The following is a 12199-nucleotide window of genomic DNA, read 5'->3' as shown; positions in this document are numbered from 1 at the left end:
CCGCAAAGTGTGTCGGGGCGCAGCCCGCGGAACTCACAGAAACCACGCTTGATGTCCTGGAGAAGCGATGCCCGCACTACACCCGTCTCCAGGTAAGGGCTAGGCGGGCAGAATTGCTGCAGAACGGGAGCCTGCTGGTGGGGGAAACCCGCTTGGGCGAGCCAGGCAGGCTGCGTGCGCGCGCCCTAGCGAGGTTCTTTTCGAACAGAACGGGGACTTCAGCTCTGGCTTTCTCGGCTGCTCCAGCCGCACTTGCGGCCAGGCCGTGGCTGGTTCTCTTGAGTCCTGAGGCGCGGGCGGGGCTCCAGGCTCGCGAGGGGACGTCGTTCTCTCTCTTGCAGAAGGCCTGCTGCTTTCGAGTCCCGGGCGGGGATGTCGTCAGAGAAAAAAGCTCTCTGCCCGCTTCCAAAAGCGCTCCGGCATTTATTCGCGTGCTCTAGGCCAGGAGCTCTCAGCAGTGGGTAGGGCTACCAGATTGCCGCTCTGAAAAATAAAGACACCCCTATTTTAATTGACAAAATTAGAAGGTACGGCACGCTGTCCGCCCCCCAGTAGACCTGGCTGCTGGCCGGATGGAGGCCATGTCTACTGCTACCCAGGGCTTCCTGTGTGCAGTGGATAGACATGGCCCGTCGTCCCAGGGTACACCTGGCCATTGGTACAAAAGTGGTCAGGTCAGGAGGTCTACCTGCTGCTTTTCTTGCTTGGACTGGTAGCCCTGGCAGCTAGCCCAAAGCGGGGCAGGCAGGTCTGCCAGGGAGTCTCTCTTAGCCCTATCTTGGAGATGCAAGGGCGGGAACTCGGAATCTTCTGCATGCAAGCGTGTTTAGGATCGTGCTGTGCAAGGAAAAGTCAAACCTAACTCTTCCAGTTTACAGAAGCTTCTCTAGTCAGAGGCGGTTCTTGACACAGGCAAACAGGCCAATGAGTGCTCATAAGCCTGATTGAAGCCTTGCCTGTTGCTGACTGTACACAGAAAATGCAGGGGGTGAAATTAGAGCGTGTCATGCTGTCAGCACGGAATGTAGTGTATTCTTCCTTACACAAATAGAGATGCAAGCACCACAAGAAGAGCCCTGCTTGATCGGACTCAGCAGGGGTGCAGATCCCTCCCAAGCATTTGAGGACACTCTCACCCCATTTTAGCAATAGCAATAGCACTTACATTTATATACCGCTCTATAGCTGAAGCTCTCTAAGCGGTTTACAATGATTTAGCATATTGCCCCCAACATTCTGGGTACTCATTTTACCGACCTCGGAAGGATGGAAGGCTGAGTCAACCTTGAGCCCCTGGTCAGGATCGAACTTGTAACCTTCTGGTTACAGGGCAGCAGTTTTACCACTGCACCACCAGGGGCTCATTTTATCAAACTCCCTCTTGCCAAGCCTATATCTCCCCTTCTAAGAGTGTCTTCCTGCCTTCAAAATTAAGTGAGGAGTTGCTCCTTAAGCTTTCCCTCTGTCCGCACTCTGAGACCAAAGACCAATCCAGTCCAGCATCATGCTTCCTATAGTGGCCAACCAGCTGCCTCAGGGATGCCCAGAAGAAAGACATGTCAGCCCTCGGTCCCCTCCTGCTCTTGCTCCCCAGCAACTGGTATTCAGTGGCATACTGCCTCTGAATCTCTAAAGCGTGTTGTTGTAAACCGCCCAGAGATGTAAGTTTTGGGCGGTTTTAAAATATGTTAAATCAAATAAATAATAAGGCAAGAGCCATTGAAATAAATAGTCTGCAGCGACAGGATAAGTGTTGTAGTACCTTGGAGAGTGACAGAGGTTATGCTATGAATTTCCCCATACAGTTGTACTTCTCAAGCGTCAGTGATGCTTAGGGATGTTCCCAGTTTGTGAATAACCCAGTTGATCAAGTGGGCACTGGCCCACAAAAGTGTGTGCTGCAATAAATCTGTTGGTATTTAAGGAGCCATAGGACTCCTTGTGGTCTTTTAAAAGTTAAGCATGTAGCTTCAAAGAGAATTTTTGCAATGATTCAGTGCCATTCATCCTTCCTGCTGGGGGAATAAGAAAATATCATAGTATGTGTGTGAGGTCACAATGCACCTTCTGTTTGCGTAGGGTGGAGGCAGGGGAATTCTCATACTGCCTTTCCAGTTTGTCACTAAAGCACCAAACTAGCACCATCGGAAACTCTTAATAAATCCCCAAGTCTTTCTTAGCTCTAAAATTCAGGATTGTGATGTTGTTGTTGTTTTAATTAAGAACATATTTCTCTGCTGTTATGATGATAATGATTTGGGCAATGTTTTTGGTTCTGATATGGAGCTTTTTCTGCCCCCATATCAGGAGTCCCTGCACAGCCTCTTGCCTCTTTTCCTGACTAGCAGAAGTAGCATGAAGAATGTAACACAGTCAGAAGTTGCAGAACAAAATATGCAGCTATGATTAGTATGCATAATGTATACCAAGTTGTAGAATTCATCTCTTTGCACAGAGTTAGATTTTACCTTAGTGGATCTCGAGTTGTGATCTGTGTTTATTTATTTTGTTCATATACACAGCCTTGTTCATTACTAAAAGAGTTTGCCTTATGTATAAAAATATTTGCTGTATCAGACACCACAAGGGCCCCTAAGGAATTCAGTTGTATACAAAAGAAATCAAGATATTTATCTGTGGTTCTTCTTATATTTCTGGACTACTACCCTCAGTTAAAAAAAACCTCAGGTTTTTTTGCAGACCAATAGATTTTCCTTACTATTCCACCTGTCACCTGATCAGGGCTCAGGATATCCATTCATCTTCTCATCCACAAGTTAAAAATGATGCCTGATGAGTGAAAAAAAATCCTGTTGAGTAATGTACCAAAATAGCCCAAGGAACTATCTGATGAATAAAATATTTTGTCTGGCTGGTAAACTGAGCCAACATTTCTTGACCCCTGCACCTGATTATAGAGTTCTTCTTTGGTTAATCAATTAGGTGATTGACAAAAATGATTCATTTTTTCAACAGGAGGATGGGTCATAGCTCAGCGGCAGAGCATTTCCTTTGTAGGGATGTGCACAAAATGGGTTTTGTATTCTGTTTCGAGCACAAAACGCAAATGGTCAGAATGTTTCGTTGGACACAGCAGTTGGACATGAAACGACTCAAAATGTTTTAAGTGTTTTGGCCATAGGGAACAAGGGGGAAACTCAAAACACCCCATTGTTCCCCATGGGTAGCTCCCAGGGACACTAAAACGGGTTGGGTGTTAGGGTGTGATCCTATGACAGTTTGGGGAAAAGGTTAAAAAAGTGTTAAAAATTAAACCTTCCTTGATTCATTCTTCCTCCTGTATCTTTTTCAAGAGAGACACATTATAAGGGCTCTTTCTGCCACCCAGTCCCTTGAATATACTTTGAAGCTCCCTTCCTCCCCCCAGCCAATGGGGGCACAGTAGCCTATGACAACACTTGATTTGCATGATGAACCAACCAAGAAGGAAGGAGATCTCAAGCCAATTGGAAGCCCGTGCCAGAAAACCAATCAGCAAAGGAAAAACAGGCTTCCAAAATGGTGCTTCGATTACAATGGAGTTGTTCAGCAACAAGCTTTAAAGTGTTCTATTTCAAGCTTGAAGCACTTGAAACAGCCCCTTTCAAGTTGAAACATTTCATCAGCATTTTGTCTGCAAATCCCTACTGCTTTGCATGTGAAAGATCTCGGGTTCAATTCCTGACATCTCCAGGCAGGGCTGGGAGAAACACCTGTCTGAAACTTTGGAGAGCTGCTTTCAGTCAGTGCAGACAATACTGAGCTAGACAGACCAATGATCTGACACAGTATAAGGCAGCTTCTTATGTTCCTCCTTCCATTGGAGCAATGGAACCTTCGGATGCAACCCAATAGTTCTGAAGATATGTATCCTTTTTCTTTTTAGATGATGCATATATTATAGATAAATTCATGGAGGACAGGTCTATCACTGGCTACTAGTCTTGAGGGCTATAGGCCAAGTCCAGCCTCAGAGGCAAGATGCCTCTAAATCCCCGTTGCAGGGGAGTAATAGTAGGAGAGAGGGCATGCCCTCAGCTCTTGCCTGTGGGCTTCCCGGAGCCATCCCAGAGTCACTGTGTGAAAAAGGATGCTGGACTAGATATGGATTATATCTAATCTATATATTCGGAAGAATGTAGTGTTTGCACAGTGTTTTACCCAATTATTAAAACACTGATAAACAAGTAATATCAGTTAAATGGATATTGAATAAAACAAAACCAAGCAATCAGAACTTGGTTCAGTGAGAACTGGGTGTGAACAAAGTGGCAGAGGTTTCAAAGCAATTAGAACTGTTTTTTAAATCAATCAGCTACTATGTGATTAACATTTTATTTAAATATGTGATCTGTTGCTCAACAGAAAGATGAATATCAGAACATTACTGTCAAAGCTGACAGTAATTCTGTGAAGTGTATGAAACGGCGAAGGAGCAACTCATGTGGGAACGTTTTACTCGAACTAAAGGCAATGTGGAGCGACTATCGACGCATAAGATACTGAATCACTACAAAATTGTGAAAATATTTAGACTGTATACATTTTACAAGATTCATATAGTTTATTTTTGATAGTTTATTTTATAAGGTTTAAAAATGTACATGTAATTATTTGAAAATAATAAAAAAATACTATTACTGTTTCATGAAATCTTTTGCAATTTGCTGAATTGTATTATTGATTGGTGGAAATCTTGTTCACAAATTGTTTGTGCCATGCAATTAAGAAATACAAGCACTTATAAGCCACCCTGCATATTTTTGCCCTTTTACATCACTCTCTTCCCACTGAAGACAAAAGGATTAACCAATCTGTTTGCTAGTTATTCTGATCCAGCACTGTTGATTGGCATGCAACAAGGTGCTATACATGGATAGTTTACTTGGATACCTGTATGTATCAGGTGAGGATGGAGACTAGTGTTCCCTGATGTTGACTACAACTCCCATTATCCCCAGCTGCAATGGCTTTTGGCTGGGGAATATGGGAGTTGTCACCTAATGGTGACACCTAATGGTTGTCAGCTAATGGCGCAGCGGGGAAGTAACTTGCCTAGGGAGCAAGAGGTTGCTGGTTTGACTCCCTGCTGTTATGTTTCCCAGACTATGGGAAACAACTGTATCGGGCAGCAGTGATACAGGAAGATGCTAAAAGGCATCATCTCATACTGCATGGAAGATGCCAATGGTAAATCCCTCCTGTACTCTACCAAAGAAAACCACATGGCTCTGTGGTCACCAGGAGTCGACAGCGACTCGATGGCACAACTTTACCTTTAGTCAACAACATCTGGGAATCCCTCTTATAGGGAACACTGATGGAGTCATAGTTTTCCATGCTGGATCAGCAATCATGCATGCATATTATTACATACATAGATTGAGATGTGCCTTTGTGATAGGGTTGCCATGTCCCCCAGAATTTCAGGCAGCCCCTGAATTCTGGCTCTTCCCCCCAACTGCTGAAATCACCCATATTTTGCCCCGATTTCAAATGTGCAATTGGGTTTGCCTGGATTTTACTGGTGGAGCGGAAAGCAGCCTGAGAAATCTCTGCCCAGCTGCTTTGTGGCTTTCAGTACAGTAATCCCCTGAGGAATGTTGCCTCTGTTTTTTATCAGCAGCGATCTCGCTTATCAGGCAGTTGAGGATAGCTCACTGCCTACTTTCTAGGAGATGTATCGTGTATTTAAGGACTCTATGCATTCCTACTTAGAAGCAAGCACTGTTTTCAATCAGATCTTCTCTCAAATAAGTGTGTACAGAATTGCAGCCTTAATTAAAAACTTGTGCTGCTGTTGTTGTTGTTCAGTTGCTGCTAATGTCAAGGAGGATAGTGAGGCAAAGATATTTTCCCCAGCTATTGTTGGTAGATATTCAGAGCAAATACAAGTCAACTGGAAAATGCATCTGTTAATTTGCATATTGTGCAAATTATTTGCAAGTCAGTTTATATAATATGCAAATTACGGTAGCTGGTTTTTGAGAGCCGGAATATAGCAACCCTTCTTTGTGACAATACACAGATATCCATCTCAGTTCAAGAATGTCTTACACTTTTACTCTACCCTGAGTGCTCTGAATGGGGGACATTCTTCCCTTTTGTTACTGAATGAGGACAATCCTTGCTTTTTCTCATTGAAGGGACAGGGCCATCAAGCTATATAGTCTTAAACCCTTTTTCACAATAGGTAACTGGCTCATAACAGACCTAACTTTAGACTCATTGAGGAGGAGGAAGCTTCAGTTTGGAGAGAAAAACCTCAACCCTGGATTGACCAAAGACCAGCATTACATCAGCTCTTTTCGTCGGATCCTGTCTATTCCTGGGAGAGTGGGAAAGCCTTCCCTCACTTTTATCACTGTCAGAAGGCCCAGTCCACTCACCATTTTGTCACCAGTTCAGTCATGAGAAATCCAAGTTACCATGCCACCAGATGCTTCTGGTCAGGGCCATCCTTAGGGCGAGGCGGCTGGGGCAATTACCCCGAGCCCTGTGCTGGCACAGGCCCTGCTCTTGGCACACTGCAGTGCAGCCTGCCCTCCTCTCTCTCCCAGTCCCAGCCACTTATCTTTCCCCGCAGCCCAGCCAGAGCCATTCTTTTGTGTCTGTGTGCAGCTTGAAAGGCTCCCAGGCAAACTGCTAGAGCTCCGCCTCTCAGCTGTTCGGTGGATGGGCGGAGCTTCCTGAGAGGCCTCCCTGAAGCTCAAAAAAAAAAAAAAAAAAAAAAAAGCCAGCAGGCAGAGAGTGTTCAGCACCAGAGCTCTCTGTAGACCCTCTGCCCAGCCCGGCTTAGCCCAGCCTTAGTAATGGAGGTATGATGTGATTTCCTTTTTGTGGTTACCCCCCTACCCTTGAATATTTAGGGATTGGCTTGCCATAGGGCTTTGTTATTGAGCAGAGATGTAGGGCAGGGTAGGAGGAATATGTATCTTTAAACTGGAGTGGATTGGACAAATTGTTGGTTTTTACTTTTTTTAATTTAAAAAACCCATCCAAAAAGTCCTGTAAGTGGCTTGCTTCATGGCAGAAAATTATAAAATGTCTGGAACTGAAGCCCCCACCCCCACTTAGACCATCATTCCACCCCCATATGGAACAATCTGCCCTTTGCCTTCATAAAAAGGATAAAGCACCCCTCTTTCAGCCCCAGCCTTTAGATCATCTAGAATGACTTGGCATAGGGCTTTGGCATTGAGCAGAGATGTAGGGCAGGGTGGGAGGAATCTGTATCTTTAAATTGAAGTGGATTGGACAAATTGCTGCTTTTTAATATATTTTTTTAATTTAAAAAACAAAACAAAACACCATCCAAAATGTCCTATAAGTGGCTTGCTTCATGGGAGGAAATTACAAAATTGTCTGGAACTGAAGCTCCCCCTTAGACCATCATTCCACGCCCATATGGAAGAATCTGCCCTTTGCCTTCATAAAAAAGGGTAAAATGCCCCCCTTTCTGCCCCAGCCTTTAGATCACCTGTCCTGGAATGACTTGGCATGGGGCTTTGGTACTGAGCAGAGATGTAGGGCAGGGTGAGAGGAATATGTATCTTTAAATTGAAGTGGATTGGACAAATTGTTGGATTGTTGCTTTTTAAAAAAACCATCCAAAAAGTCCTATAAGTGATTTGTTTCATGGCAGAAAATAACAAAAACCTGGAATAATCAATATATAATATTTATTTATGAATGCACTATGCTCAAGTTGATTTGCAACCCAGAAGGTCTGAGAACTCTGAAGCATGTGTTGTGCTTTTTATTTTTATTTCTTTAGAAATGCATTATATGTCCAAGCAGGTTGGACATGTCCAGAAACCTCACTCACACTATTTACACTGTATGTCATCAATAAGTATGATGTTGTAATGATATGAAATGTTAAGGAGGCCCCACACATGCTGATTCGCCCCCAGCCCCGCACCCCACTAGGGATGGCCCTGCTTCTGGTGTCCAGAAAGGGAGAAGCTCTAGAGATTAATGCTCTCTCAGGCAAGGACCTGCCTAATGCTAAGGAAAAGTGTGCCATCAAGTCGATTTCGACTCCTGGCTCCCACAGAGCCCTGTGGTTGTCTTTGGTAGAATACAGGAGGGATTTACCATTGCCTCCTCCCACGCAGTATGAGATGATGCCTTTCAGCATCTTCCTATATCTTTGCTGCCCGATATAGTACCAGCGGGGATTCGAACTGGCAACCTTCTGCTTGTTAGTCAAGCATTTCCCCGCTGTGCTATTAAGTGGCTTGACTAAGATAGAACTCAGCACTTGTTAATGTTTTGTATTCATTTTGAATCCCCGCATGCCTTTCTTTATTCCCCAATCCCTTATTCTATATTAAACTCCTATATCTGTTACCAGCTGAGCTTATTCTGCCCGCTCCCAGGAGCCTCCCTGGTTGCAACTGTATCTCCAGGCTTGGAGATTGCACTTTTGCTATGCTCAGGAGCTGCACCACAATGTGAGCTCCCAGTCTATGTTATACATGGGGACATGTCGCTTAGTTGGCAGTAGACTGGTTGCCCCCTAGATTTGGCTGCAAGCCCCATAAATTGGAAAGGGAATTAGATTCACCCTCCCTCTTTCTGTGAGGGGGACCTGGCTAAGCCGACTCCAGAACTAGCTACTGCAAGCATCTGGCATTCAAGATCATTTCAGAGTTGGAATGAAATCTAAACTCCACTCTTCCTCTCACAAGAGAGAAAACAGCTGTTATTAACATAGCACTCAGGCCAGGAAGCAAAGGCAGATGAGACAGTAGATTGCAGTATAATAGGGATGAATCAGTGATGGAACTTTGAAGACGTGCCCATACAAACTCCTGATAGAACTATTGGGAAGCCCTTCCCAGCACAGGTTGCTCTGGATGCACTTGCACACTCCAATTGTCCTTACAATCAGCCTTGAATACAATAGCTGATTCACACATCTTCCTACTCAGGAAGGATTTATCAGACACGATGCATTCCAAAGAAACCGGTGTGGGCTACCCTATTCAGCAAAGTATGACAAAATAATAATGCCCTCAAAGTATATTGACTATTATAAGGCACATTTAGCTTAAAGTTCCAAATTATGTGTAAATAGCAGTTTGCCTGGGAGCCTTTCAAGCTGCACACAGACACAAAAGAATGGCTCTGGCTGGGCTGCGGGGAAAGATAAGTGGCTGGGGCTGGGAGAGAGAGGAGGGCAGGCTGCAGGTTGCACGAGATCGCTGCTGATAAAAAACAAAGGCAACATTCCTCAGGGGATTACTGTACTGAAAGCCACAAAGCAGCTGGGCAGAGATTTCTCAGGCTGCTTTCCGTTCCACCAGTAAAATCCAGGCAAACCCAATTGCACATTTGAAATCGGGGCAAAATATGGGTGATTTCAGCAGTTGGGGGGAAGAGCCAGAATTCAGGGGCTGCCTGAAATTCTGGGGGACATGGCAACCCTATCACAAAGGCACATCTCAATCTATGTATGTAATAATATGCATGCATGATTGCTGATCCAGCATGGAAAACTATGACTCCATCAGTGTTCCCTATAAGAGGGATTCCCAGATGTTGTTGACTAAAGGTAAAGTTGTGCCATCGAGTCGCTGTCGACTCCTGGTGACCACAGAGCCATGTGGTTTTCTTTGGTAGAGTACAGGAGGGATTTACCATTGGCATCTTCCATGCAGTATGAGATGATGCCTTTTAGCATCTTCCTGTATCACTGCTGCCCGATACAGTTGTTTCCCATAGTCTGGGAAACATAACAGCAGGGAGTCAAACCAGCAACCTCTTGCTCCCTAGGCAAGTTACTTCCCCGCTGCGCCATTAGCTGACAACCATTAGGTGTCACCATTAGGTGACAACTCCCATATTCCCCAGCCAAAAGCCATTGCAGCTGGGGATAATGGGAGTTGTAGTCAACATCAGGGAACACTAGTCTCCATCCTCACCTGATACATACAGGTATCCAAGTAAACTATCCATGTATAGCACCTTGTTGCATGCCAATCAACAGTGCTGGATCAGAATAACTAGCAAACAGATTGGTTAATCCTTTTGTCTTCAGTGGGAAGAGAGTGATGTAAAAGGGCAAAAATATGCAGGGTGGCTTATAAGTGCTTGTATTTCTTAATTGCATGGCACAAACAATTTGTGAACAAGATTTCCACCAATCAATAATACAATTCAGCAAATTGCAAAAGATTTCATGAAACAGTAATAGTATTTTTTTATTATTTTCAAATAATTACATGTACATTTTTAAACCTTATAAAATAAACTATCAAAAATAAACTATATGAATCTTGTAAAATGTATACAGTCTAAATATTTTCACAATTTTGTAGTGATTCAGTATCTTATGCGTCGATAGTCGCTCCACATTGCCTTTAGTTCGAGTAAAACGTTCCCACATGAGTTGCTCCTTCGCCGTTTCATACACTTCACAGAATTACTGTCAGCTTTGACAGTAATGTTCTGATATTCATCTTTCTGTTGAGCAACAGATCACATATTTAAATAAAATGTTAATCACATAGTAGCTGATTGATTTAAAAAACAGTTCTAATTGCTTTGAAACCTCTGCCACTTTGTTCACACCCAGTTCTCACTGAACCAAGTTCTGATTGCTTGGTTTTGTTTTATTCAATATCCATTTAACTGATATTACTTGTTTATCAGTGTTTTAATAATTGGGTAAAACACTGTGCAAACACTACATTCTTCCGAATATATAGATTAGATATAATCCATATCTAGTCCAGCATCCTTTTTCACACAGTGACTCTGGGATGGCTCCGGGAAGCCCACAGGCAAGAGCTGAGGGCATGCCCTCTCTCCTACTATTACTCCCCTGCAACGGGGATTTAGAGGCATCTTGCCTCTGAGGCTGGACTTGGCCTATAGCCCTCAAGACTAGTAGCCAGTGATAGACCTGTCCTCCATGAATTTATCTATAATATATGCATCATCTAAAAAGAAAAAGGATACATATCTTCAGAACTATTGGGTTGCATCCGAAGGTTCCATTGCTCCAATGGAAGGAGGAACATAAGAAGCTGCCTTATACTGTGTCAGATCATTGGTCTGTCTAGCTCAGTATTGTCTGCACTGACTGAAAGCAGCTCTCCAAAGTTTCAGACAGGTGTTTCTCCCAGCCCTGCCTGGAGATGTCAGGAATTGAACCCGAGATCTTTCACATGCAAAGCAGTAGGGATTTGCAGACAAAATGCTGATGAAATGTTTCAACTTGAAAGGGGCTGTTTCAAGTGCTTCAAGCTTGAAATAGAACACTTTAAAGCTTGTTGCTGAACAACTCCATTGTAATCGAAGCACCATTTTGGAAGCCTGTTTTTCCTTTGCTGATTGGTTTTCTGGCACGGGCTTCCAATTGGCTTGAGATCTCCTTCCTTCTTGGTTGGTTCATCATGCAAATCAAGTGTTGTCATAGGCTACTGTGCCCCCATTGGCTGGGGGGAGGAAGGGAGCTTCAAAGTATATTCAAGGGACTGGGTGGCAGAAAGAGCCCTTATAATGTGTCTCTCTTGAAAAAGATACAGGAGGAAGAATGAATCAAGGAAGGTTTAATTTTTAACACTTTTTTAACCTTTTCCCCAAACTGTCATAGGATCACACCCTAACACCCAACCCGTTTTAGTGTCCCTGGGAGCTACCCATGGGGAACAATGGGGTGTTTTGAGTTTCCCCCTTGTTCCCTATGGCCAAAACACTTAAAACATTTTGAGTCGTTTCATGTCCAACTGCTGTGTCCAACGAAACATTCTGACCATTTGCGTTTTGTGCTCGAAACAGAATACAAAACCCATTTTGTGCACATCCCTACAAAGGAAATGCTCTGCCGCTGAGCTATGACCCATCCTCCTGTTGAAAAAATGAATCATTTTTGTCAATCACCTAATTGATTAACCAAAGAAGAACTCTATAATCAGGTGCAGGGGTCAAGAAATGTTGGCTCAGTTTACCAGCCAGACAAAATATTTTATTCATCAGATAGTTCCTTGGGCTATTTTGGTACATTACTCAACAGGATTTTTTTTCACTCATCAGGCATCATTTTTAACTTGTGGATGAGAAGATGAATGGATATCCTGAGCCCTGATCAGGTGACAGGTGGAATAGTAAGGAAAATCTATTGGTCTGCAAAAAAACCTGAGGTTTTTTTTAACTGAGGGTAGTAGTCCAGAAATATAAGAAGAAC

Source organism: Hemicordylus capensis, chromosome 2 (assembly GCF_027244095.1).
Source record: "Hemicordylus capensis ecotype Gifberg chromosome 2, rHemCap1.1.pri, whole genome shotgun sequence".
Classification (NCBI taxonomy): Eukaryota; Metazoa; Chordata; class Lepidosauria; order Squamata; family Cordylidae; genus Hemicordylus; species Hemicordylus capensis.
The sequence above is the reverse complement of the archived record's forward strand: the minus strand, read 5'-3'. Positions refer to the sequence as shown.